The 25,159-nt window shown below is 45.5% G+C and overlaps 1 long non-coding RNA gene across 1 annotated transcript in view; it reads left to right on the top strand.

Moving 5' to 3' along the window:
• LOC129667576 (uncharacterized) overlaps positions 1-25,159 on the top strand; it is a 221,196-nt gene that overhangs the window by 105,435 nt on the left and 90,602 nt on the right. The window contains exon 3 of the long non-coding RNA XR_008718765.1: positions 4,244-4,372. This is a non-coding gene — a long non-coding RNA (uncharacterized LOC129667576). The remainder of the gene's footprint in view (positions 1-4,243; positions 4,373-25,159) is intronic.

The raw sequence follows: 25,159 nt of genomic DNA, 5'->3' as shown, positions 1-25,159 counted from the left end.
TGGATTTCCTTTGCCTTAGAGTTGGGGGTGTGGCCTCACAGCAGAGTGCTCGCTCGCATGCATAGAGCCTGGGCAATAGGAAACGATACTTTTCTTGGCTGTGCAGTGCTGAGAATGTACAAGCGTGCACTCTGTCACTCTGTCACCTCAGCCCCAACTTAGGCAAGTTTTGCTTAAAGGGAGTTTCGGAAGGTTTTGTTTGTTGTGTTTATTTATTTACTTACTTGCTTGCTTGTTCCAGGTAAAGTCTTACTCTACAGTCCTCACTGACTTGCTGCTCACTAGGTAGCTCAGGTAGAACTAAGTAGAACTCAGAGCAGTCCTCCTGCCTCAGCCTTCCTTTTTGTTTTCTAGGACTGTAACTATGTACTACTTTGCCTAGCTCCTGGCTTTCTTTTGCTGCCTATCCCAGTGTATGTAAATGAGGATCGTTTGGGAATCACAAAGATGAATCATTTTTAACTTCATGCCCAGTGGGATGGAGAAAAATGGAGATTTGTCTTCTTGGATGAATTCTCTCTCTCTCTCTCTCTCTCTCTCTGTAGATAGCATGAGCACTGCTTCTCCAGTCTCCAGATGTGTAGCTTTGGCAGCCAGTGAAGGTCCCCTTCCACTACCCCAATCCCCAACCCCTCCCCCAACACAAATAGATTTTGTTCATAGACAGGAATGTAATCCGGAAATGAATTTCTTTGCTAAGGACAAAAGCAAATCTGAAAATTAAGTCCTGTGCATTAATAGAAAGGTTCGGCTACTGGTGAGCTTTTTTGGTCTAAAGCCACTTTCTATTACATTAAATGATTTTAATATCCTTTAAAAGTGGAAAAGTGAGGCTGGTGCTGCCTGCCTATAACCCCAGCCCTCAGGAGACACGCTGGGCTGCACGAGGAGACCCGGGCCAGCCTGGGCTATCAAAATAATATTGTGTGTCAAAATAAGACAGAGTAAAACTGAAAAAAGAAAATGAGTTGATTAGCATAAATAGTTCACCCCAGAGTCTAGTCAGAGCCCTGACTCACTTCCTTTGTGACTTTAAGGTGTATATGGCCCTCGCCAAGGCAGGTGGCAGATTCAATGTACAAGTTAAATGAAGTGGCGGAGATCCTGTCCAATTCTAAAAGACCCAACAAAGTTGGTAGCAGTGAGGAGAAAAGCAGGGAGCTATTTTTAGTTTCAAGAAAAAAAAAAAGTTTGATGACCGAGAGTAACTTGTTGTGAGCCTAAGGTCCTTCCTCCTTTCCCCTGCATATTCTGTCTTTCCCAAGGCAGTTTTTCGGAGAACTTGCAGGCTTATCTTGATTTCTGTCACTGTCACCACTATACAACCTCCCAGAGGCAGGAAGTAAGGTATAGTTTATGAAAACTGTTCAGAAAAGGTATGGCAGCCTTTTAACCCCACTTTTGGGGTGGGGGTAAATCCATATCATCTAGAAAAAAAAAGGGGGGCATTTCTGCTTCCTGTCAGATGTACTTTCAGACCGCGCATTCATTGCACAGCACTGACCCTGATTCACTTGACTGAACATTAACCAAGAACCACACTCTCTGCTTCTCAGCAGTTGGAATTGTCTGCATGAATTTAACCACACCCCCTGAAAGTCCTTTAGAAAATTCTGACTGTTCCATAAAGCAATAGCCTGCCAAGTCTTTCAAAGGTTCAGTTATGGGACTGGGGGCGGAGCTCAGTTGTGAAGGGTTTGTTCAGTATTCAAGATAGCCTGGGCAGCTGGGCGGTGGTGGCGCACATCTTTAATGCAAGCACTTGGGAGGCAGAGGCAGGTGGATCTCTGTGGGTTCAAGGCCAGCCTAGTTTACAGAGTGATTCCAGGACAGCCAGGGCTATACACAGAGAAACCCTGTCTTGAGAAACAACAACAACTACAACAAACAAAACAAACCATCAAGATACTCTGGGTTTGATCCTTAGTACAGCATATATTGAGCAAGGTAGTGCACCCTTGTAATCCCAGCACTAGGGATTACACATCGGAGGGACAAGGATCAGAAGTTCAAGGTCATCCTCTGCTACACAGTAAGCTCTAGGAATACTTGAGGCCCTGTCTCAAGAAAACAAAGAGCATTAGTTATGCCCCTGACCTAGGGATACAAGGAGAGGTTAAGTGTGTCATGGGACCACAGCTTTGTTGATCATCCCGGGGCCTTCTGAGATTCATAGAGCTTAATATCATATGCAGTAACCAGGCATCGCCTCGGCTTCCTTATATTCTAAAAAGGGAACTGGTAATGCAAAACAGGTCGGTTTCATTATAGCCAACTGTTGGGGTAGGGGAGGATCTAATCTCATCCATATGGTGCCTGTGGAGAGCCATGACACAAAGGTCAAAATGTGGGAGCTGAAACAGGTTAAGGGGTCCTCGTGTGCGATGGCTGGGGACCTGGCCCCCAATTGCCTCTGTGATGTCTTAGCGACCTTTGTTTTTTTCTTTATTCAAATTCCAGCCAAAGAAAGTAAGTCATTGAGATTCTTTTTTTTTCTTTTCTTTTTGTTGTCACTGTTGTTTTGAGGTAGACTCCTGAACTCTGGTTATGCGGTGCTGGCCAACCTCAGCTTGCAGTGTAGACTACAGCAGCCTTGAATTTGTGGTGGTGATTTGATTTGTAAGGACTGCAGCCATGCACCACCATGCTTGGTCTTTGTGTCTTTTCCTGTGGAGGCCAACTTCAGTTCTCATGCCTGTCCACATGCTGGCTGACCACGCTAGCTGTATAAAGGTGTGGAAGGGGGAGGGGCAGTCCGTTTCCCCAACACCCAGGATTACAGATACAGTTTGATGCAGCCACCATGCTCAGCACTAGGTAACACCCCTAGCTGGCCTTGAGAACAGCTACTGCAAAGCCTTTGATGTTGGCCCTCACACTCTCAAGTGGCCACTGCCAAAAATCAGAACAGTTCGGGTTTAACCATGCTTTGGGGGAAACTGGAACCAAAGCGGGCACAAGAGACCTTTAAATACAGCTTGTACAGGAAAAGAACTTTCTCGAATGGCTGCCTAGTGTAGGCCTCATCAGCTGTTCCAAGTCAGGGCGGAGAGGCATGAGTACCTTTACTGTTCGTTCCATACCCACTCCGTACAGTAACCAGCGCTTCCCCCCCCCCCCCATGAGGAGATGGTGTTTATCGGGTTTATCAAGAGCAGGTGGGGAAAACCCATCACACTCATTTGTAGTGCAAAATGGAAATTTCCTTTCTCTTGCATGCTATCATTTTTTTTTGTTATATCCTAAAATCTCTATATTAAAAATATTTGCTCAACAACCAGATGAATGTTCATGCAAGCACGAGTGAGCTTGAAACAAATGGTTTGGGGTAAGTCACCCCTTGGTGCTGGCATTTACATGTGTTTGATTACATGTGGCAGTATTTTTATTTGATGTGTGGGAATAGTTTGGTGAATAACGTACATGGCCATTTTCCCCCATAGCTCAAGCAGTAAGACATTCTTGGAAATTATTTTTTGTGTGTGTGACAAAGAGCCAAGAAAGTAGCCAGATTAATTTAGCATGTTCATTTCTAAATGTTTCAGGATAGTAGGACCTCAGGGGAAGGTGTTTTTAAACACAGAAGCTCGAGGTGTAGGGCAAGCTGGCCTTGATCTCCTGATCCTCCTCTTTCCTCCTCCTCAGGGCTGGGATTCCAGGTGCACACCACCACACTCAGCACTCCCATGCGGAAGGAGTAAATCTTTAAACATTTCCACTAATTTCTACCAGGGATTCCTAGAAGTTATTATGTTTAGTTATTCAAACCTAGAGAAGCTTTCCTTTCCTTCATTCAGTTGGTAAACTGAAATTTTCTAAGCACGTGCCTACTGAAAAATACTATTTTCTCCAGTATGGCTTGCTGTATAGTCTTTCTCTTCATTTCCTCTATTTTCTTCTTTCTTTTTTTCTTTCTTTTTTTCTTTCTTTTTTTCTTTCTTTCTTTCTTTCTTTCTTTCTTTCTCTCTCTCTTTCTCTTTCTTTCTTTCTTTCTTTCTTTCTTTCTTTCTTTCTTTCTTTCTTTCTTTCTTTCTTTCTTTCTTTCTTTCTTTCTTTCTTTCTTTCTTTCCAGGGTTTTAGGACACCACTGTAGATAGGATGTGTGATAGCTTTGTTCGGGTGATTGACATGCTCGCTTGACATTATAAGATAGACACTGAGAGCACTCAGGGATTTCCCCTGCATCCTCACTAACTGCTTGAAGTGGCATTTTCAACTCTGACTTGGTGTTTGGTTTTGTTAGACTGCAGCATCCTGGAGCAGAATGAAAGACGCTGCGTTGCAACTTCAAAAGTAGGGTTGCAGTAGACCCTGAGCGAAGCAGAGTGGACTCCAGCCTACACGAATGAGCTTGAAGCAGGAATGGTTTTGGGTAAGTCCTCCCATGGAGTTGGCATTTATGTGATTTACACTTCATGTGGCAGTATTTATTTGGTGTGCCGGGTTATTTTAGTGGGAAAGGTGCATAGCCATTTTCCCCCCATAGCTTAAGGAATAACACCTCTGGGCAAGGTGTACATGGTTAGGGAAGACAAAACAAAACAGAACAAAACAGCAAAAAATGGCAATAGAAAAATCACAGATGTCCACCCAATTCTACTCAAAAGCAACGAATGATCTTTGTGGTCCATAGGTTCCACTTTAGCCAAATCCTTAAGGGCTTAGTGAGTCAAACTGAGAAGGTCTAGCTACCTGGTGATATTCTTATTCTGTAATCACTATTGGAATAGGCAAGGAGAAGTTCTCATCGGAAGTTCCCAGATTTCATTCAACAAGTGCATATTGAGTGAATTGTAAAAACGGGTCACACTGTGGTCCTTTGAAAGGAGTATACAGTGTGTAATGTATGATGAGAATAATTAGGATTATTTTCTTCACAAACTCTGATCTGTTCTTCATGTTGTCAGCCTATTGGTTCTCTCTTCCAATTCTCTCTAAAATTTATAATAAGCTGTTGTGAAAGATAGTGGCCGTCCTGGCTACAGAATGTACACGTTGGTCCTCCTGCTTATTGGTGGTGTTGGTCCCCTGAGCAACAACCTTGGCCTCAGATGCAGTCCAGGCATTCCAACCTGTGCATATATGATCCTAAAAAAAAAAAAAAAAAAAAGTCTAAGCTATACACTGAAATAGTACAAATACCTCAAGGTGTCTTCTTGGCTTTATTTATGGTATTTCGTGGAAGCAGTTCTTAGATGTGAACCCTGCTCCTCCTGCAGTGGAGGGCTTTGGGAGAACTTACCGCTAGCTGTGACTGGCCTGTAAAAGCCTCTGTGCCCCAGTGATCTCCCCGGCCTCCTGCGAACTGAAAACTTGAGGCCTTCTGCTACAATTAAACAGCCATTCTCTCTAGCGGAATTTATTGTGTGCCTGGGGCAAACTATCATTTGCAGGGAGTTAGGGAGGTCATTCTACTAGCCAGTATGGAAGAAAAGGTCCAGCCGCTGAGGGACTCATTTCCATTGTCTTTTGGTGAAAACAGGATTTTTGGGTTCTATGGTTAATAATTTAATTCCCTTGCGATATTAATAAAGGAGTATTCATGAATTTTTTATTAAAATAAGTAAGACAAGGTTCTTTTAAATAAATCCTTGTCTTTCCTTTCCTTTTTTTTTTTTTTTTTTTTTTTTTGGGGTTTCGGTTTTTTATCACTGTGAGACTGGCTGAGTGTAAGCCCTTTCACTCCATGGAGCTCCAAAGGTTGTTTTCTATTGAGAAGAATGTATTGACTTTCTTTCTTACTAAATATCTCTCTCCTTCCTGAAGCTGAGCTGTGAACAGCAGTTTAACTGATGGTCACATGTCATTCTTGTTAGCAGCTGGCTGTCTGCCTCAGAGTGGCACGTTATTTGGGTTTTATAACAGCATTTTCTCTCTCTAACAAATGTTAAATTATGAGATGCAGGAAACCGCATGAATTCTGTAGAAAGACACTGCAAACTCAGTGTGATTCGGAGACGCCGGGTTATGACTGTCCTGGGGAGAGTGTCCTTTCTCTCTAGTGGGGTATCCTGGTCCCATATCTTCCTCCCTCATATGCCTACTATGTGCAATGGGCCGTGGCAAATCACAAACCTGCTGGAGACATCTGCTGGGGGCTCCACTCCCTGTAGACAAGGCCCTCCAGAAAGCCAGGCTGTCATTGCTAAGTTCCTTCTCAGTCCTCTGGTGACCAAGGAGACCCTCTTGAGGAAGGGTTTGATGCTCAGGCACCGCATAGAACTGTGGGTTTGCTGCTACCCCTTGTGGATTACAGACTGCCCATATCACAGGCCAGCGTTCCTCAATGGCGGTCTCATCTCAGGACATCCTGCTTCTGATTCACCAGGATGTGGTTATGAAAGCTGCACACACAGTATCACCAGGCCGGAGGAATCAAAGTTTCTAGGGGGTGAGGACCTCAAAAGGCTCACCCCACCTAACTCTCTGCCTCCTCAAGTTTACAACTGTCTAGAGACTAATTATGAATATTTACCTTGGCCTTCTGCCCACAGCAAAGGGTGCAGGTCTGAGGACAGTGAGGGTTCCAAGGAAATGCTGCTCCCTCACTGTTGTAGGCCGCATCCACCATGAGAGTCACAATTACTTCTTGGTTGTCTCACCTTTGGGGGATGGGAAGTCAGCATTGTCTGTGAACTCTCAGAAACCCAGTTCCAGCTAAACACACAAAGCGCCCCCTACCTTAGGCCAGAGTATCCTGGAAATACTTTTATGTCCCTTTTCTCTGTCCCTTGTAATGGCAGTAGTTCCTACTGAGGTCTGGTATAAGGAGACATGGCTCTGTGCTGGGCAGCTGAAGGTGAGCCACAAAGGAGCAGACAGCTCCCAAGAGGCCACATCAGCTGCCCTTGTTAGTTTATTCCACACGGTATTTCTCTCAGCTGTTGGGACTTGCAGGCTGTCATTTTGGGTGGCAGGAGAGCCGTCCTGTTACTGCAGGGGACAAAGGTAAGCCGTGGTGGCTGAAACTCAAAGTTCCACAGTGGCGGTGGCACACTCTGGCTTTGAATCCATTGTTAACAGATTGCAGTGGCAACATTTGATCCATCTTTCCCTCTTCCTCTTGCTCTACCTCCCATCCTGGAACCATGAGGCGGTCAACCTGGCTTTGCTTCATTCCAAAGTAATATTGCTGTTTCTGGCAGAACTCCGTAGTAGTTTGCATATAGCCCTGGTGGGTGGATCTGACAGAAGAACTCATAATGGCCTCCTTGTTCTCCGAAGGGCAAGTGGGCCCTTCAGGACAGATAGATCTGTGAAGTAAGATAACTGTTGCTGAGTGGATATCAAGAAAAGCAAACCTTTTCTCCTACTGTCTGTCGCGATGCAGGACACATCTGTGAACACATGTACAGGCAAAACAACCTGCTCTGAGGGTGTCAGATCCCAGAGGTGAGGGCTCAGTCCTGCAGCACTGCCTAAGTCACAAGTGGGTTGTTTAACTGGTGCTTCTGGCCCACCAGGCTTAAGGTGTGAGATTCCTTGCACCTCCTTGAATGAGTCTGCTAGATTGAGTCACAGAATTCAAGGAAATCCTCTCTTTACTGCTGCAGCACTACCATCACTGAGTCACACCGACATGTTATAAAATGGCATTGCAAAGAGTAGAGAGGGCAGCAGGATGAGCCGTGTAGGGTCTGGAGGGAGAGTGAGGGTACAGAGCCTCGGCATTCTCTGGGCAGGCTGGCCTTCAGGATCCTCCTCATGTCTAAATGCTCCACAAGCTCCGTTGCTTTGAGGTTTTATGAAAGCCCGTTGAATAAGCATACTCAGTAACCTCATTGTCCACCATTGGTCTTCAGCACCTCTTCTTCCCAGAGACTGGAGTATAGTCTGAATGAGCGAACCTATAAATTTCACCTTCATGTGTCCTGCATTGAAACTGTGGGGACTCCTGCTATCAGTCAGTCAATTCTGGTATCAAAGGACATTTACTACTTCCAAGAGTTTCAAACGTTGTAAGCCAGGAAATGGAGACAAACAGCAAATGTGTACTTCACAATATCATAATTTGCCAAATGCATTTTATTTATTTATTTTTTGATGCTGGTACCCACAATCCCCAATGTTTGTGAGACTGAAACAGGGATCGCCTGGGCTATGTAGTTAAGGTCACATTTGAAAAAGAAAAACTTTTTTAAATCTTCTTTTGTTTTTTTCTTTACCTAATACTTAGACACAGTTTTGCCTGTAGAAGTCACGCTGTTTGTGAATTAAGTTTGTGTGAGGAGACATACTCAAGTAGTATATTCTCCCAAGGGTCCATTACAGTTTTAGTTTGGGTGCCGGGATCGAACCAGGGACCACGTACATGTTAAACAGGTGTTCTGCCACTGAGATCCGATTTTTGTCCTTTCATTCAATTTAGGAGCTTAGAAAGCAAAAAGGCATAACAGGCTAGATCCTTGTATTATTAGCTAAGTGTGAGCAAACAGGCGTGGGTTCCCAAAGCAATGCTAAGGGCAGATGAGACTCTTGAACATGAGCTTCAGAGACGTGGCTGGATTTCCCTGAGTGCCTTTTCTCGTTCAAGTGGGCGTAGGTGTGAGAGCTGTTCTGCGATGCAGAAGAGAAGTGCTCTGGTTGGTATCTGCAGGGCAGAAATGTACAGGTGTTTATGCACATGTATTTTACACCTAATAGGCTTTAAGGCTATTTACTAAAAAGGCTCTTGGGTAGAGGAATAACCAAGTAAAGAAAATTTAAAAGGTAGGGTTTTTTATTCGAGCATCAGATGATAACATGTCTGATTTGAGACACAGTCTGGCTGTGTGGCCGTGAATGGCCCAGACTGTGTTCTTTACACCATGCTGGCCTCAAGCTCATCCTTCTGCATCTGACTCCCATATGATGAAACTGCAGATGTGCACCGCACCGGCCACATCTGGCTAGCATTTCTGATTTAGGGGTCTTTAGAAGGACATGGAATATTTCTGTCTTAGAAGCCATATTTCCTTATAAGTGGGCCGATCTTATGAGCAGAGCACCTGCCCAACTAGAACTCTTGTGGTTTGTGCCATTCACCACATTTACCTTGATAGCTGTCTGATCTCCAGAGCAGCATTCATCCTAGGTACTGCTTTGGGAAAGCAGGTTTTAGTAAGAAAAGACCCTCTGGGAGCCACACAGGCCTGTAATCCCTGCAGTTGGGAGGCTAGGGCAGGAGAATTACCAAGAGTTTGCATCCAGCCTGGGCTTCATACTGAGTTTAAGGCCAGTGTGAGCTCTAGAGTTAAAACAAAACAAACAAACAAACAAACAAACAAAACAACAACAAGAGACAAGACAGGAGCCAGTGTACTTACTACAGGCATCCTTAGAAAGTTCTAGAAGTGTTCCAGCACAGGGGAGTTGTGCTCCTCTCATACCTAAGCCAGGGTTCTGCGAAGCCGGACCCAGACTAGCCTCTGCTAGACGTGTCAGGACTCACTGTTCTGTGCCATCACAAGCTTCTAGTTGCAGAAGGCCCTCCGAGAAGCTGTGCAGTCAAGTCTAGCTTTGAGTAAAAGCACACTAGTTCAGGAAACATAATGGATTTTCCTAGAGCAGGAGTCAGGGCAGTGGGTGTTGACTGACTCGATGGGTCCTCTTCCTCAGTGACAACTTGAGAGCTTTGAAAAGAGGTGTTTCTGTGCATCGAAAGAAATGTAAATTTTAACTACTGTGGCCAGTGCAGATACTGTTGCAAGAAATGGGAAAGCCACGTCCTGTTATTCTGCACGCTTTCCACGTGTGTGTGTGTGTGTGTGTGTGTGTGTGTGTGTGTGTTGTGGTATGTGGCAGGAATGCCCCGCCCTGCCAGTGGATAACATTAGTTATCCACTTCAGATTCCGAACTCAAGTTACTTCCAGATCCCTTTCACGTGGCTCCAATCAGAAATCACGTGGACCCCTTGAACTTGGAGCTAAATTGAAAGTTGAGGCTATCCCATTTGCTTCCTTGGGCTTCTTTTTCATTTAGAGAACAGGATGGGTTGGCAGTCTGAACCCTGGCTGCCACCAGGTTTTGCCTACTGGATGTTTTGCAGTTTTTACCACCTCCCTTCCGCTCCCTGGCCCTGTGTTCTTTCAGGCTTCAATATCACTTGCCTACCCTCCCGAGGCACCTCCCAAAAAAGGAGTATGCATGTATGTGTTTATTTATTTCAGTTGCTGTTGGTGTGTTTTGAGATAGGGGCTCATGAAGCACAGACTACCTTCCATCTTCATGTTTACGAAGCCGAGGGTAACATTGAACTTTTGATCCTTCTGTTTCTGTTCTCCAAGCACTGGAATTCCAGGTGTATGTCTGTGTCTGGATTTTATGCAGGGCTCAGGATTAACCCCTGGGCTCTTTATACACCGGGGAATCATTTGATCACTGGGCAGATCCCCCCCCAGCGCCTACTATTGTTTCTCAAAAACTGTAAAAAAGATGTTTCAGACTAAATCATTTTAAGAAAATGCTTGGATTTAGTGTTAAGTTATTTAAACTAAACACCTAAATTAAACCTTCGGGCCTGAAAAATTTAACAGCGGATAGAATAATTTCTGCTGTGTTTGAACCATCTTTATGACGTTACTAGAAATTGCCTTTTTAGCGTTCTGTGGCATGCCTGATGATATCCGCCAAATCAGGCCTCCAGACTAACGGTACTCTCTGTACTGGCAGCATTGCGTGGCTATGTGGGATTCTTAAGGCGAATTTAAAAAGTCAAGACTGGATAACATTAAAAAGGTTGACGTAACATTTTCAGTTTTGAAAGGCTACCCTGCTTCAGGAATATGCTCCCCCCCCCCTTTTTCTATTTCTAAGAATTCTATTTGGCTAAAATACCAAAAGAGGAAAAAAAAATCTTGGCTTAAGTAAATGAAAGGTCATCTTCAAAATTAATTTTTATTCTCTAAGAATTCCTTTATAAAAGAAGTAGGACTGATTTAAAAAAATATATTACATTTTAAAATGCCACTCGATAACTTCACTTTTTATATTGTAAGCAAGGAATTTGTTTTTTTGTTTGTTGGACAGTGAGACTGTGAGGCTTGTTATGTGTTTTCTTAAAGGTGTTATTTTTATTTATGTGTGTGTATGTACATGTGTGTATGTCTATGGAGCTATCTAGTTACAGACAATTGGGGCACCCAGGAACCCCTCCACCCAGGTCCTGGGAATTAAACTCAAGTCCTCTGGAAGAGCAGGAAATGTTCTTAACCACTGAGCCATCTTTCCAGCCTGCAGTTACAAGTCTTTTAAGCTATAGTTTCAAATTGGATGGGGGTGTGTTCAATTCTGTAGTAGATATGACAGACTTTTCTTATTAATTTCTTTAGATTGCATCAGTGAGTTGGAAAGGAAAAATTTAACCTTAGAATTTGCCAGGTTTTTTTAATTGTTGTTTTTGCATGACATTCTGTTGCATCTTTGGCCTCTCTGTCTATAAAATCACGACCAAAGTTGGTCTGTGCCTGGATTAGTTAAGAAATCCATCTTCCTGTGCTGATCACAGACTGACTGGGACACATAAAATATCATTCTGTTTTGTAGCATTTCATAGAATTTGATGCTTGTCTGTTCTGCACAGTTTAAGTACTAAAACTCAAAAGGTTTAGTTTTCTTTCCTCAATCTTTTTTATTAAAGTTTACTTTCTGTGGGAAAGTGTGTGCATGGCACAGCTCGAGTGGAGGTCCCAGGGTAACTCACAGGAGAGTTAGTTCTCTCCTGCCACCATGTAGGTCCTGAGGCTTGAACTCAGGTCATCAGCCTTGGCAGCAAGCACTTTTACCTTCTGAGCCATCTCACCAGCCCTAAGCATCTTACTTTTCTTTCCCATGTATTGCATTTGGTTAAGATCTAGACCTTTATGTTGGTGCAAAGATGGCTCAGGAAACCCAGCCGGGCTGAGGTGAACGAGCTCAGACATGCGCTTTACCTCTTTGGTATTCACTCGAGTGATACCCAGCGGCTGTGAGGTCTTCTGTTATCACTCATCATTCCTGAGGAGGTAATGACACTTAGATTACTCTTCTGTGATCCTAAGCACCTAGGAAGGAACCCACAGGGAGGCGATGAACTCCTGCTGTGTTCATTGCAGCTTCAGCTGCTTCCCAAAATAGTAGGCTCTTACCCAGAACGGCCCTCTGCAGATGGTCTAGACCAGTCTGTACCGTACCATTGTTGCTGCAGCTGATCAAGGATGCCTGGTGCTGCTTAGCACAGATAGAAGCCTCTCTGAGCGGGATAAGGCCCTGATTTCCACATCCAGTTAACTCCCTCCCTAAAATGTCTGTTACGGTAGCTTTGGTTAGGTAGGGCATGAGAGAGGTGTGAACGAGGGTCTAGGTATGAGTTACCATCCTCATGGCTGTGGCAGAGTGCCTGACAGAATCGGCATAAGGGTGGACTGGCTTAACTTGACTCATATTTTGAGGGCACAGCCCATCGTGGTGAATAAGGGCTAGCAGCCAGAGCAACTGAAAGCTGAGGTCACAGGAGGGTGGCTGCATCCAGACAGGAAGCTGAGATGACTGTTAGCACTCCTCTCTCTCTCTCTCTCTCCTCTGTTTATCCTGCTGAGGATCCCAACCCATGGGAGGGTCCCACCCATGTTCCCAGGGGAAAAAGGTCAGCCCACCTCTTTTAAGTTTCTCTGGAAATGCCCTCACAGACATGCCCGGAAGTGTGTCTCCTAGGTGACTCTAGTTCCATTCAAACTGTCACTCAAGATTAACTGCACAGTCTGTGCACAGACTAGCGTACTTTGATGCATCATGTTGAGCATGCTATTCATCCTCTCCAACCCTCCGCTTAGCCAAGGTGGAAATAAGGAAAATAAGACATTGCCTGCCAAAGCTGTACAATCCAGGTTAGCTAAGGCATGTAAGGCTTTCCCAAAGTGTTTTTATCTTCTTATCATTTTCACAGTGTTCAGTTAGTTGCTTCATAATAAAAGTGTTCACTTTGTCCCAAGAGTCTTCCTTCAAACTTCATTCAGTCCTCACTTGGGGAAGGGAGTGGGTGAGGCCCGTTTAGGCAAGATGAAGGACACCTGTGGGTATACAGAGAGCTAATGAGCCAACTATGAGAGATTACAGGAAGCCATTTCGGGACTTTTCCTAGGGAGATATGGAAAAAAAAAATACCCATTCAGCCGAGAGCATACCTACAACAGCCCAAAGAAATGACGACATTTAAGTCCAGATTAGTGAATCACTGAGTTGATTTGGGTTCCTCACGGAAGCGTAGATGAGTTGCTATTTACAGCAACCTTAAAAACTGGAAAGGCCTGCCCGCAGAACATCCACAATAAAGGCTTTGGAAAATGCCCTGTGCACAGTTTCCTACCCCTTTACTGTATTAAGTTACTCTTGTTTGTGTCTCATCTTCTTTCAGCGTCACAGGAGGTCTTAAAGGCAGGCCTTACCTTTACACTTAAGTAATATGTTGTCATAATGAAAGGGGCTGTCTGGACTGGCGAGTATGACCCAACTTGTAGATGGTGATGCTGGGATTCAAACCCCAAGTCCTAGTGTGCCTGCTGTTCTCAGTCTCCACACGGTACTGCCTTCTCCTGGCTTAAGTTCTTGTTGCCAAGCAGGTGGCCTCGTGCACGTGGCTGAAGTCCAGCAAGGACATGATCATCGCTGCAGAGGTTGATGGGGAAGCAATTGTTTTCCACTATCCTCAGGACCAGCCTTAGTCTATGTGACGCTGCTGACAGGTAGCCGTCCACAGGAGGCAGTCAAATTAGCCACTGGTATGAGCCCAGCATCCTAGACTGAGTCTGCAAAGTGTTTGCCCTTCACAGTAAATAGATCTGGGAGTGAGTGCCTAGCTCACTGGATATTCGAGGCAAGCACCTTTGCTTCTTCCATGCGACTGAATCCGGATTCCTTATAGCACTGAGGTGCATGGCAACGAGCAATGTGGCGATGGCTTCCCAAGGCTGCCCGGTTCACATTATCAGAGGCCATGGCCAGTGAAGCCCCAAGAGGGCTATTATGTAAACTAGACCTAAATCTATATTACGTGTATATTATATTTCCACTAGACAAACGTTGGAGTTGTCTGTGCAATGACAATCTGCTCGAGGATTTACTAGAATAGCAAACTTTTGAGTGTATTTCATTTGGGAGTTGTGAGTGGTTTGCGACAGTTCTGGTGCAGGTTCACAGGTGCTCAGCTCATCCACAGCTGAACCTCCCTTGAAGGTGTAGACACGGCCACCTCCACCTTACTGCTGAGTAGTCATGCTAGTGTGAGCTCCAGCCTTTCCTGGAACTTCCTGGATCTCATCATCTTGGGAGGGACAGCGAGCCTATAGCACTCTATAGAGAACCAGCTGACATTTCAGACACGCTACTTTCAAAGTGTCCTTGGTATAATGGTTTCATTCTATTATCTATCTAATCTATCTATCTATCTATCTATCTATCTATCTATCTATCTATCAATCATCTATCGATCTCTGTGTGTATACAAATACACACATATGTGCTTTTATTTTAGACAGGGCCTTATATAGTCCAGTCTACATGAGCTTGCTATGTTGCCAAGGATAACCTTGAACTTCAGTCATCTTGTTTCCATTTCCTGAATACTAGGGGTATAAGCATGTGGTATCACACACCACACCAGGACTTCATGCATGCCAGGTGAGTACTCTGTCACTGTGCTACAATCCCATACACACACACACACACACACACACACACACACACACACACACACAATCTTCAGCAAAAAGGGTTAAATCAGCAGATTGTGCCCAACTTTCAGGAAGCTCATTCTCCCTGGTAGTGAGGGAGATTATATTTTGAGGGTAATTATATTTTGCATCCTTTGATCCAGGCCACCACCAAAGATGTCCTAATACCAAGATGCTCAAGTCCATCATGCAGAATACCACAGTATCTGCAGCTGCAACATACTTGATCCCCTCATACACTTTAATCCGTCTCCAGGTTACTTATGTAATCCGGGTCCTGTATACTCATATAATATCGGTTCTATGAAAACAGTTGCTATTTCATGTTGCTAAGAGAAACATCCCTATGTAGAAAATACAGCTGCATTTTTTTTTCCTCCTAGATATTTTCTGTTTGCTGTTTGTTGAATCTATGGAAGCAGAATACCTGGATACAGAAATCCAAACACACACACACACACACACACACACACACACACACACACACTCCATACAGACTGTTAAGTATACAGTTGAGGGGCATTGTGTGTATTTCCAGTGTTGGGCATTCATCATCGGCTATTTAACTCCAGAGGCTTTCCTCATTCCATCCACAGACATGCCTGGCTCCTCTATTCAAACTTCTGTCTGTACTCATTTGATTTTTAAAGATACCACTCATAATACTATAATATATATTCCTTTTGTCTGGCTCCTAACTTTCAATGTTGGCTTTTTTTCTTTTTTTTTTTTTTTCTTTTTGTCTGTTTGCTTGTTTGGTTTTGCTTTTAATTCAGGGTCACATTGTATAGCCTAAGCCATCTCAGAATTCTCAGCATATCCCAGGCTGGCCTTGAACTCAGGTTCTCGACTCTACTTCCTGAATGCTAAGATTACAAGCATAAACCTCTACCCCTGACCTTGAGCTCACTTGTTCAATACAGTGTCTTTAATGCAGCGTTTGAAATATGGTTTTATTTTGTAAAGCATTTGCTATCAATACTTGAGTGTGTAAGTTATTACTAATACATTATTAATCTCATCTCATTTCAGACACCAGGCTCTGTTAGGATCTAGGAGAAGAAAGGGCCTCAGCACTTCTTCTTAACTGAAGAAAATAACATTTGTCAAACAAAAGCTCACACTGCCTCTGCTGTGGCGTTTCGTGTTCCTTCCTGTTCATCTTTGGCTCTGATTTCCTCTCATTTTTCAGCCCCTATTTGGCCTGAATTCCTTGCAGTATTCTCCAATCGGGCTTGCATTTCTGCGATGTCTGCTAGGAAGTGTTCCGGATTCTTGAGATACCATCTTCTGCAAGACACGGGTTTACTCCCCTTTGCTTTAGTTTCTCTAACTAATCATGATGTCTCCCTGTCTCCGTCCAGCAGTGGGCCCGTGAGTGACACGATGCTACTACCCTTGGAAATGCGAAGCCGCAGCCTTCCCCACTGGTGCCGCTGTGACTCAGAAGAAAAGCACTCCTCCCTGCTAGAGTAGAAGGTGTATCTGTAGTAGAAGGGGACAGGGAACACTGTTCGTCTGCTTACATCTGTTAGGAGCCGTAATTAAGAGTAGAGTGAGTCAGTGCCCCAGAGTGAAGGTGCTATTTTCAGATGTCCGTGAGAGCAGTTTGCGGGTGGAGGCTGAGCTTCCCTTACACTGAAGCTCTAAAAATCAGAAAAGAAACCCGGACGGGTCTCATCTACTTCCTGAAAGTGAAGGAGATTGGCATGACCTCCTGCTGCCCAGGCAGAGCCCCAAAGAAACTCCCTGCAGCCCGTGATTTTCCAAGTGTCTAACACTGGTGCTGGCCCTCAGAGAAAGGGGTAGTCTGGACTGACTGGAGTCCTTAGAGGCTTTTTCTTCCTCTCCATAGTCATGGCTGAGATGTGCTGGAGGGCCAGGCACATAGCTTTGTGGGGGAGCTCCTGCCTAGGTCGCACCCCAGCGCCCCAGGAACAGATGTGCGAGCATATTCCGTGCCGGTGAATGCTTTCAGGCTTCTCAATGCTGTGACCCTTTGATGCAGTCCCCCCAACCATAAAATTATTTTGTTCCTACTTTATAACTGTGAGTGTTTGCTACCACTCACTCTGTGAATCATAATGTAAATATCCTATATGTGACCCCAAAGGGGTCGTGACCCACAGGTTCAGAAGTGCTGTTCTAAGTGGATTGGATGCCGGGTGTTAGGCGTAGATGCAGAAACGGAACGGTGAGCGTTGTAAAGGGCTTCCTCCTTCCTCCACCTTGACCAATTTCAGGGCTACTGTGCGCCTCCCGACCACTCCCGCTTGTCTTGTCATCATAGCCACCAACCTTAGCCTTTCTGCAGTGCTAACCCAAAGCACTCTGAGGAACCTGAAGAGACTGCGCTCTGCCGTGTAACCAATGGCAGGGGAGTATAGATTTTCCTGGCAGGGAACCAAGCTCCAAGCCGCCCTTGGTTACCTGCTTAGCCAGAGCTGCATGTGCGCATTTCCATTTGGCCACTCGAGGTCAACAACAACAACAGCAAAATTTATGACAACTAAGTGGCAAAGAGACTGTAATGGCGTACCATGGCCATTGACAGTGATCTTTACCCTTGAGGTGTATTCAGATCTTTGCATGTATGATGGGCAGGGCAGACTCTTGAAGCGAGGGTCCTTCTGCTTCCAAATCCTGGCACAGGCCCTTTGGAACCCCTGTGGCCGATTTTTAGAATAACTTTGCTTCTAAAGACTTCCTCTACTCGCACTCTTCAACCCCTTGCCTAACTTTGTAAGTTTCAGGCCTGGTAGACTGAATCCTTCCCCAACAATGAATATGCATAAGCCGTGCCTACGCATATGCTAATTAAATATATTCGACTTTCTCTCATACTAGTTTGTGAAACTTAAGGGGGAAAAAATCCTGCCAGCCTCCAAAATAGGAAAATGAAAGGGCTGTGTGGAGCCTCTCTCCACCAGGTGTTTACAAGGAATCGTGTATCTAAGGTACTTAGCAAACAGCAAGTTTGTGTTTAGCTCGTAGTGGCTGCGTTCTGAATTTTCCAAGCTGGTGAATCATAATCATGACTCACCGTTTCAAGGGAATCCCCCCATCTGACTTTCTTCTCAGTTTGAGTCTGGTATAGAATAACAGGCTTGCTTAGGCGTCGAGCAAAATCGAACTGGATAGTTCCTTGTCTTGCCTCACCCTTCCTCAAGGAAAAAAAAAAAAAATCGTCTGATTGTTATTGTGTGAGACACTTTTTTTTTTTTAACTCAACAGGGTAACTTGAATGTAGTTTTTCCTTTTGCTGGAGACTGATTTGTTGAGGAGTTCTTGATTTCTAGCGTGTAAAATTGGCTCTTTTTCCTTCCTCCCTCCCTTCCCCTCCTTTCAGGTTCCTTTGATGTTCCTAGTCTGCTGTTTTGTACAAAAGCTAATTTAAGTTATTTTTTTTTTTAATGTACCCAATAATCAAGAAGTGACGTTTCCTGCAGGAACAACACTGGTGGAGAAGACTCTGAAAATATAAACTTGTTTTTTTTTTTTTTTTAAATGGAATTGAGTATTTGTCTATAAATAGGCTTTAAATTAATCAGTGATCCCAATTGTTAGCCAATCAAATGTTATGTAAACTAACTGTTGGGATTTTTGTGACAGTCTTGTTGCTTTGGAAGACCTTCGCCCAGGACTCTTCAGCCCTTGGCTAACTTTGTAAGCAGCAGGCCCAGAACACTGACTGCTTCCCTGATGATAAATGGGCACAGGCCCCGCCTCCGTGGTGCTGGGGCTGAAAGGATTGACAGTCCATGTGGGCAGCAGGTCCCCATGCATGATAGGAGACAAGGTGGCTGCCAAGAGAACTGGTCACGGGCTTTGTCTACCCCAGGTCCGTCTGCCCCAGTGGCCTGCTTGGCAACAGAACAAGGGCTGGGAAATAAGAGGAACAATCAGGGAAGAGGATGGAGAGTGGGAAACGTGAGTGCATGGGAGGAAGGAGACGGCTTACAGTGTGGCTTTCAGTTCCCGCTTTGCCTCTGACATTGTGAGCTCGGGGAGGCTGCTCGTTTCTCTGGAATCGGGTTCCTCCCTCACAAGAGGAAGGCCGTCGTTTCCAGGTCATGCTTGGAGGGTCCCTTGAAGAAAGAAAATTCTGTGTGTCTCCAGAAAAAGAGACAGCAGACTCACATGGGAGGTGCAAGCAGGGTGTGTAGATGCAGCTGCAAGGGGGGGGGGGGTTGAGGGTGGCTTAGAACCAGGGGTGAAGCCAGTGAGACGGATGAGACAGTAGAGTGCTTGCCATGGAAACGTGAAGGCACGAGTTAGATTCCGGACAGACCCTCCTTTGAAAAGCCAGGAGCAGTGACCCATGCCCGTAAACCCACGCGCTAGGGTGACGGAGCTGGGTGTATCTCAGGGGTTTAATGGCTGGCCAGCCAGCCTAGCTAAATTGAGTTCTGGGTCCCAGTGAGAGACACTGTCACTAACCCCCCCACACACACACATATAAGGTGGAAGTCTTTACATACATGTAAACATGCTTACATTTCCCTAGATGCATGCAATATTTTAAAAGACCCCCGCCCCCCCCACACACACACAGCACACACAGCATCTCAGGTTGCTTTCTCTCTCCGATGCAGTGACTTTTATGGAAGAGTCTGAGTTCTGCTAAACTGGCTTGAGTCTTGAAAATGTTCTGCTGGGGGCCATAGCTCCATCTATATCTCCATCTATATCTCCATCCATGTCTCCATCCCTACGCCTTTTCCTGTGCAGCAGCCTTAGCTCTGAGTCATCCTCTCTGCTCACTTTGTTTTCCTGCCTCCCACTCACTTTACACCTGCTCATGTCTTTCAGATGTTTCTGGAAGCCTAGGGGCACAGTCAATTGTCTCCATCACTCTGGAGCCCCGGCTGAGTTGACTTCTCTCTCAGATTCAGGCATAGCAATTTATCTTGTCAAGGTCCCGCATAAAGAATCGCCATGTTATTTTTGTTTTAATCTCCCCTCCCAGAGCTCTGCACGTCTGAATGAGGGCTGTCATCAGCTGCAGGGGTTGAGGTTAAATGCTTGGAGCCTTAGTCACTTCTCACTAAGCCCCCCCCCCCCTTTTCTGAGCAGTACGTTAGAATAGACCATGTCTCTAGAATTTAACCGTAAGTGATGGAAACTTAAACTGAAGTGACAGGCCAGCAGTGTTAACGCTAGTGGTTAGAAAAGCACTGGGCAGTTTTTGAATGCTTACCATGTACCCAGGTATTGTGCTGAGATCTTGACAGACATTTTTCTGTGTCCTTAACTGTGTATCTGTGCCTTGTGCAGAGTACATAATGTGCGCTTAATAAGTGAGCCTCACACACATACATCCCAGATGTCTAGTTCCTGTGACAGCTCATTGCCCGTGCCCCCCCCCCACATGAAGAAAGCCAGAAAGAGAAGTTTTGCTCAAGCTTATACAGGAGGCCTGTGGGTTCTACACTTCAGAGAAATCCAAACTGGTGACAAATGACAGCCCCGTCTACCAATGACCTTGAATCTGGAGCTACGTAGTGTAGGTTTAGATGGGATTAAGGGATAGAGCACCAGGGCTCAGGGAATAGAGTCCCTGTCTAGCATGCATGAAGCTTTGGGTTCTAATCCCAGCATAGCATAACTTGGGCATAGTAGCACATACCTGTAACCCCAGCCAGTTGGAGATCAGGGCCAGCCTGGACCACATTAGATCCTCCCTCACAAATATAACAGATAGACGGGGGAGGGGGTATGAAGAAAGTTGCATGCTCAAAAGGGCATTTGGAGCAGGAGCTGTGTTTAGGTTGTGAGGCCTAAACACTAAGAACCAACCAGGTCACCAGTCAGTCACCCTCCCCACCGCACCCCTCCCCCTGCCTGCAGGTTTGTTCTATTGGGCTGAGGAATGTCCCTGCCTCAGATGACATCCAGGTGGTATAAATGGAAGAGTGACAAATTATTCTTGTGCTCCAGTGTAGGCATTGCTGTAATTAGTAGCAAGTTGGAACCTTGGAAAAACCTCACCAGAGCGTGAAGACACATTTTAATCTGCAAAGTAAATAAGTGTCACACCACTGGCCTGACCTGAGGCCCTCTCTCCCTGGGTTCCCTTCTCTGAGTGGCAGGAGCTTCACACCCTAACTGTCACCAGCTTCCCTCGGGTTCCTGTTAATCAGCCCGGAGACTTGGTCTGTAGTCTGTGGAAAGAGCTCGGGGCTTGTGTGGTCAGCGTGGGAGGTGAGCCTTTTCCTGGACTCTGCCTTGCACTGGCAGCATGACCCCCACACACGGCAGGTACCTCAGGAAGGAGGACCAGTGGTGGCGAATGTCGGCAAACCCCCACGCTCAGTATTAGCAGATGCCTGACAACCATTAAGAGACTCCAACTTGGGCCAGAAGTAGATGCAAACGGAGGAGACCTGGGTGTGTGGGTGCACAGTGAAAAAATATTTCAAGCAAGAGTAATGTAGGTAGTAGGATTTTGTTTCAAGGACTTTTCTTTCCTAAAAGAAGAACAAAACACCACAAGAGTTTTCTCCAGGCTGCACTTTCTGGCCTGGGACTTGCCATGTATGTAGGTCAGGCTAGCCTAGTACCTCCCAGCAATCCTCCTGCCTCAGCACAGAAGTGCTGGATCACAGTTGTATGCCACCATGCCTAGCTCTAAATTTAATTTTTATTTCTTTGTTTTCATTTTATTTTATGTGTACGGGAGTTTTGCTTGAATGTATGACTATACCACATTCATGCAATGCCCGAGGAGACCAGAAGAGGGCGTCAGGTCCCCTGGGTCCAGAGTTACAGATAGTGGTGAGCAGCCATGTGGGTACTGAGAACCTGATGATGAGGGCCCTCTGCAGAAGCTGAATGCTTTGAATTTTGCTCAGTCATTCCTCTAGCCCAAATTATTATTATTATTATTTATAGCTAATGTTCTTTGTTCAGAATATGGCGGCATCTTGATTCTCCGGTCTGTCAAATGAGAACCTTTCAGAATGAGCATCCTAATTTCTCTTTGGAAATGAGGAAATGTTTGCTTGGCTGGTGGCCTGCTCTCTACTCAAGTTGGACTCAGGTCTGTCTTTGTAATACAGAACGCTCTATGGCTGCATCCCCAGCCCTCAGTTCACTTTCTGAGATAGGGCCTTGCTAAGTTGACCAGGCTAGCCTTGGACTCACTCTATAGTCTAGACACGTCCTGAGCTTGGGAGCCTCCTACGTATGCCTCCTGAGTGGCTGTTGGTTTAAAAAAGAAAATTTAAAATACAAAGGATAGTAACAAATTCTAAAACTGAGTATTGATCATCGATTTCCCACTTTCAAAATGTGCTTGTCTGTTAAGCTTCATATTGGCAAGCAAGTTCTCACTTTCTAGAAGGTTCCATAGAGATTGCTATGTATGAAATCCTAGACGTACAATGCTGACATAGCAGGTCTTCTGCTGTTTACTCTCTTTATTGAGGTCCCTCCTCCCTCCAGGAGCACAGTAGTGGTAGGACAAAGGCAGCCTGTCTCCTAGCCCTGCGCCCATGACTCCCCCATTCTAAGGGGTCTCATGATCTCATACCGCTGTGCTAGGCTACATGGTTCTTAGACATTGGGAAAAACCTCATCTATATGAATTCAAATGAAACCACCAGAGAGCAATGTGCCTCTTCCTTTTTCCTTTAAGTTTTAGGACACACTGCCATTACAGAGCCACCAGATCCTTGGACATGAGTATCAGAAGTGGTCCTTGGTGCTGTGCAGTGCTGTTTACCAGTGAGCCTCCATGGAGGCAGCCTGAGGGTGAGCTCACTGCCTCAATCCCTCTCCCACTGAGGTGTCCCCAAACACATGGGACACAGTGCCAGGGGCAGGAGCTTCTTTGGGAAAAGAACAATGGTTGAGGGTCGGGGTAAAGAGAGTGTGCATAAACCACTCTACATTGTTCAAAAAGATTAGTGACCAAAGGAAGAGCCTCTCCTTGGGAGCTAGAGTGATGCCTGTGCATGGGCCTTGGTACCAGGAGACAATCGTTGCTTTCTTATGGTCCTTCAGATACTTGACTAGTGAGAACCTGAACATTACCTTCAAGAATATGTGGGTTATGTAATGTAGAGAACCTGAAACAAGAAAGGTTCTTGGCTAGCCATTCTGGGGATGGTCTGTGGCTGGGGTGCAAGTTCGAAATCACCTTGGGATTTTTTGGGACGCTCACTTCAACCACTTAAAACCAAAGGAAGGAGAGTCCAGAAGCCAAGAAAGACAGGTGGGGAAGCAGGTATCCTGGAGACTAAGAATGGGTGAGCAAGGGTCCTGTGGATAGCTCAGGAAAGTGCTTGCCAGGCAGGCATGAGAGCCTGAGTTCCATCCTCAGAACTCACTGAAGAGGCGGCCTATGAGTCGTGAGAGGGTATCTGCTGTAACACCAGTGCTGAGGATGTGGAGATAGGCAGATCTCTGGGGCTTGGGGCTGGCCACCCAGGTTAGCCTACTCCAGGCTATTGAGAAAGCCTGGGGAATAACACTTGGGGCGTGGCCTGGCCCCTACACACACACTGTGCATTGCAAACACCACAGGAGAGATTAAATGTCCATGAGACTTCGAGTGCATTGACTTACTCACAAGCTATCATCGGAGGGCTACAGGATTTACATCAAGACACCTGTGTGATGTCAGTTCCCTGCAACAGACTACCAGCTGACCAAAGTGTGCCCCTTGATATCTAAGGGACTGGGAGCAAATGTAGATAGCATTTGATATTAAGGCTTGCCCCACGGGTGACTCAAAGTGCCCATTTCTCTAATGGTCACTATCAACTGTCTGAAGCGTTGCGTTCAGGGCCCTCAACCACTAGATTAATGCTACAGTGAGATGCATGGACTTGGTGTCAAGCAGATGTGAGTTCAAATCTAGTCTCTGCCACCTGCGGCACGTAAGATCCTGGGCAAGCTGATTCCACGCTCTGGAAGCCCAGTGGTACAGTGTGGATAATAGCCCTGCTTCAGAGGACTGCTGTATTGCAAATAGCCAGTACCATGGCTGGCACACACACGGACCTAATGACTTATTTTTAATGATCAGCCAGGAGCAGGGGTCAGCCTCCTTCCTGTGAGCTGAAAGCTATGGTGTACCGGCATGGTCCGATGTGAGACAGCCTGAAATTTCTGTTACAGCAGAAATGCAAAGCATTACAGATCCATTTCTGGCAGACGCATGAGCCATTTACGTAATGAAGCCTCCCTGAGATTCCTTCTATTAACAGCCAGCCTTCCAAGTACCAGTCTGACCATTTTGCATTTAGAATCTTTCTCTCTACAAACAGGCCCCTTTTATTGCCATGTCTTAATATCTGCTGACAAGTGTCATTATCTCCTTACTTCATGTTCCAGTGTTTGTGATTTTTGTGGCTTCTTAACGTGTTCGTTTACAGCCCAAGGACTTCTTTTTTTTTTTTTTTTAAAGAACACATCGTTTCTGTGCTGAGGTTGGGGAGAAAAGACAAGTCTTATTCTCTCCTGCCTGAGTGGCGTCACAGCTGAGTAGACAGCACCTGTTCCTGAACCTTGTGGTACTGAGTTCTCTGAGCTAGCTCTGCTGGCATCTTGTGCATGGAAAGGATCACTTTTCTGAGCTTCTCCACAACTGGCCACTGAGAAGCAGCCTACTGAGCAGCGTCTGGCCGTACATGTACGCAGTGTGCTCGTCCGTTCATCCCACTCTCCCCTTCGGATTTCCCAAGGGGATGTGGCTCTTGTTGGGGGAGGGGTGGCCAGTGGCTGATGGACTTACTGGCGAGAGCACAGCATCCCTGTGGTTTATAGCATTCCCCTAGAGGAATGCAAGTCTATCTTCCCCACTTGTCCGGGGTTTCTGTGGAGAGAGTCAACATGTGAGAGGGGCCTGAGGACTTTTAGGGTGAGTGAGGGTCAGAGAGTGCCTGTGGGGTAATTGGATGGCTTCTCTGGAAGTGTATTTTAAAAGCGTTCTAGCTCCATGACTCTGTTGATGCAGATATGACCTAGATGGCAATCACACACACACACACACACACACACACACACACACACACACACACACGTCAAGCACACAGAAATACTTTCATGGAAAACTTTGTTACTGTGACTTTTTAAAATTGTTTCTTTGATTTTTGAGACTATAATGTAATTACATCATTTCCCCCTTCCCTTTCCTCCCTGCAGGTTTTGCCTTATGCCCCTCCTTGCTCTCTGTCAAATTCTTGGGGTCTTTTTCATTAATTGTTATCGCATGTGTGTATTGTATGTATATACGTATATCTTCATAAATATATCTTACTTAATAGAACCTGCTTGACCGGTATGTGTGCTTTCAGGTCTGAGCGTTTGGTACTGGGGAGCCAACTGGTGTGTTCTTCCCTGGGGAAAATGATTCCTCCTGTGCTCAGCCTTCCTTGGTTGCCTGTAGTTCTTTGTGGAAGGCTGAGACACAATCTAACAAGAGACCCCTCCCCAAGTCTCTGCATCTTGGTCTTTCCACTCCCTC

Source organism: Psammomys obesus, unplaced genomic scaffold, assembly GCF_907164565.1.
Source record: "Psammomys obesus unplaced genomic scaffold, mPsaObe1.curated_primary_1811, whole genome shotgun sequence".
In the NCBI taxonomy this organism is placed as follows: Eukaryota; Metazoa; Chordata; class Mammalia; order Rodentia; family Muridae; genus Psammomys; species Psammomys obesus.
The sequence above is the reverse complement of the archived record's forward strand: the minus strand, read 5'-3'. Positions and strand labels throughout refer to the sequence as shown.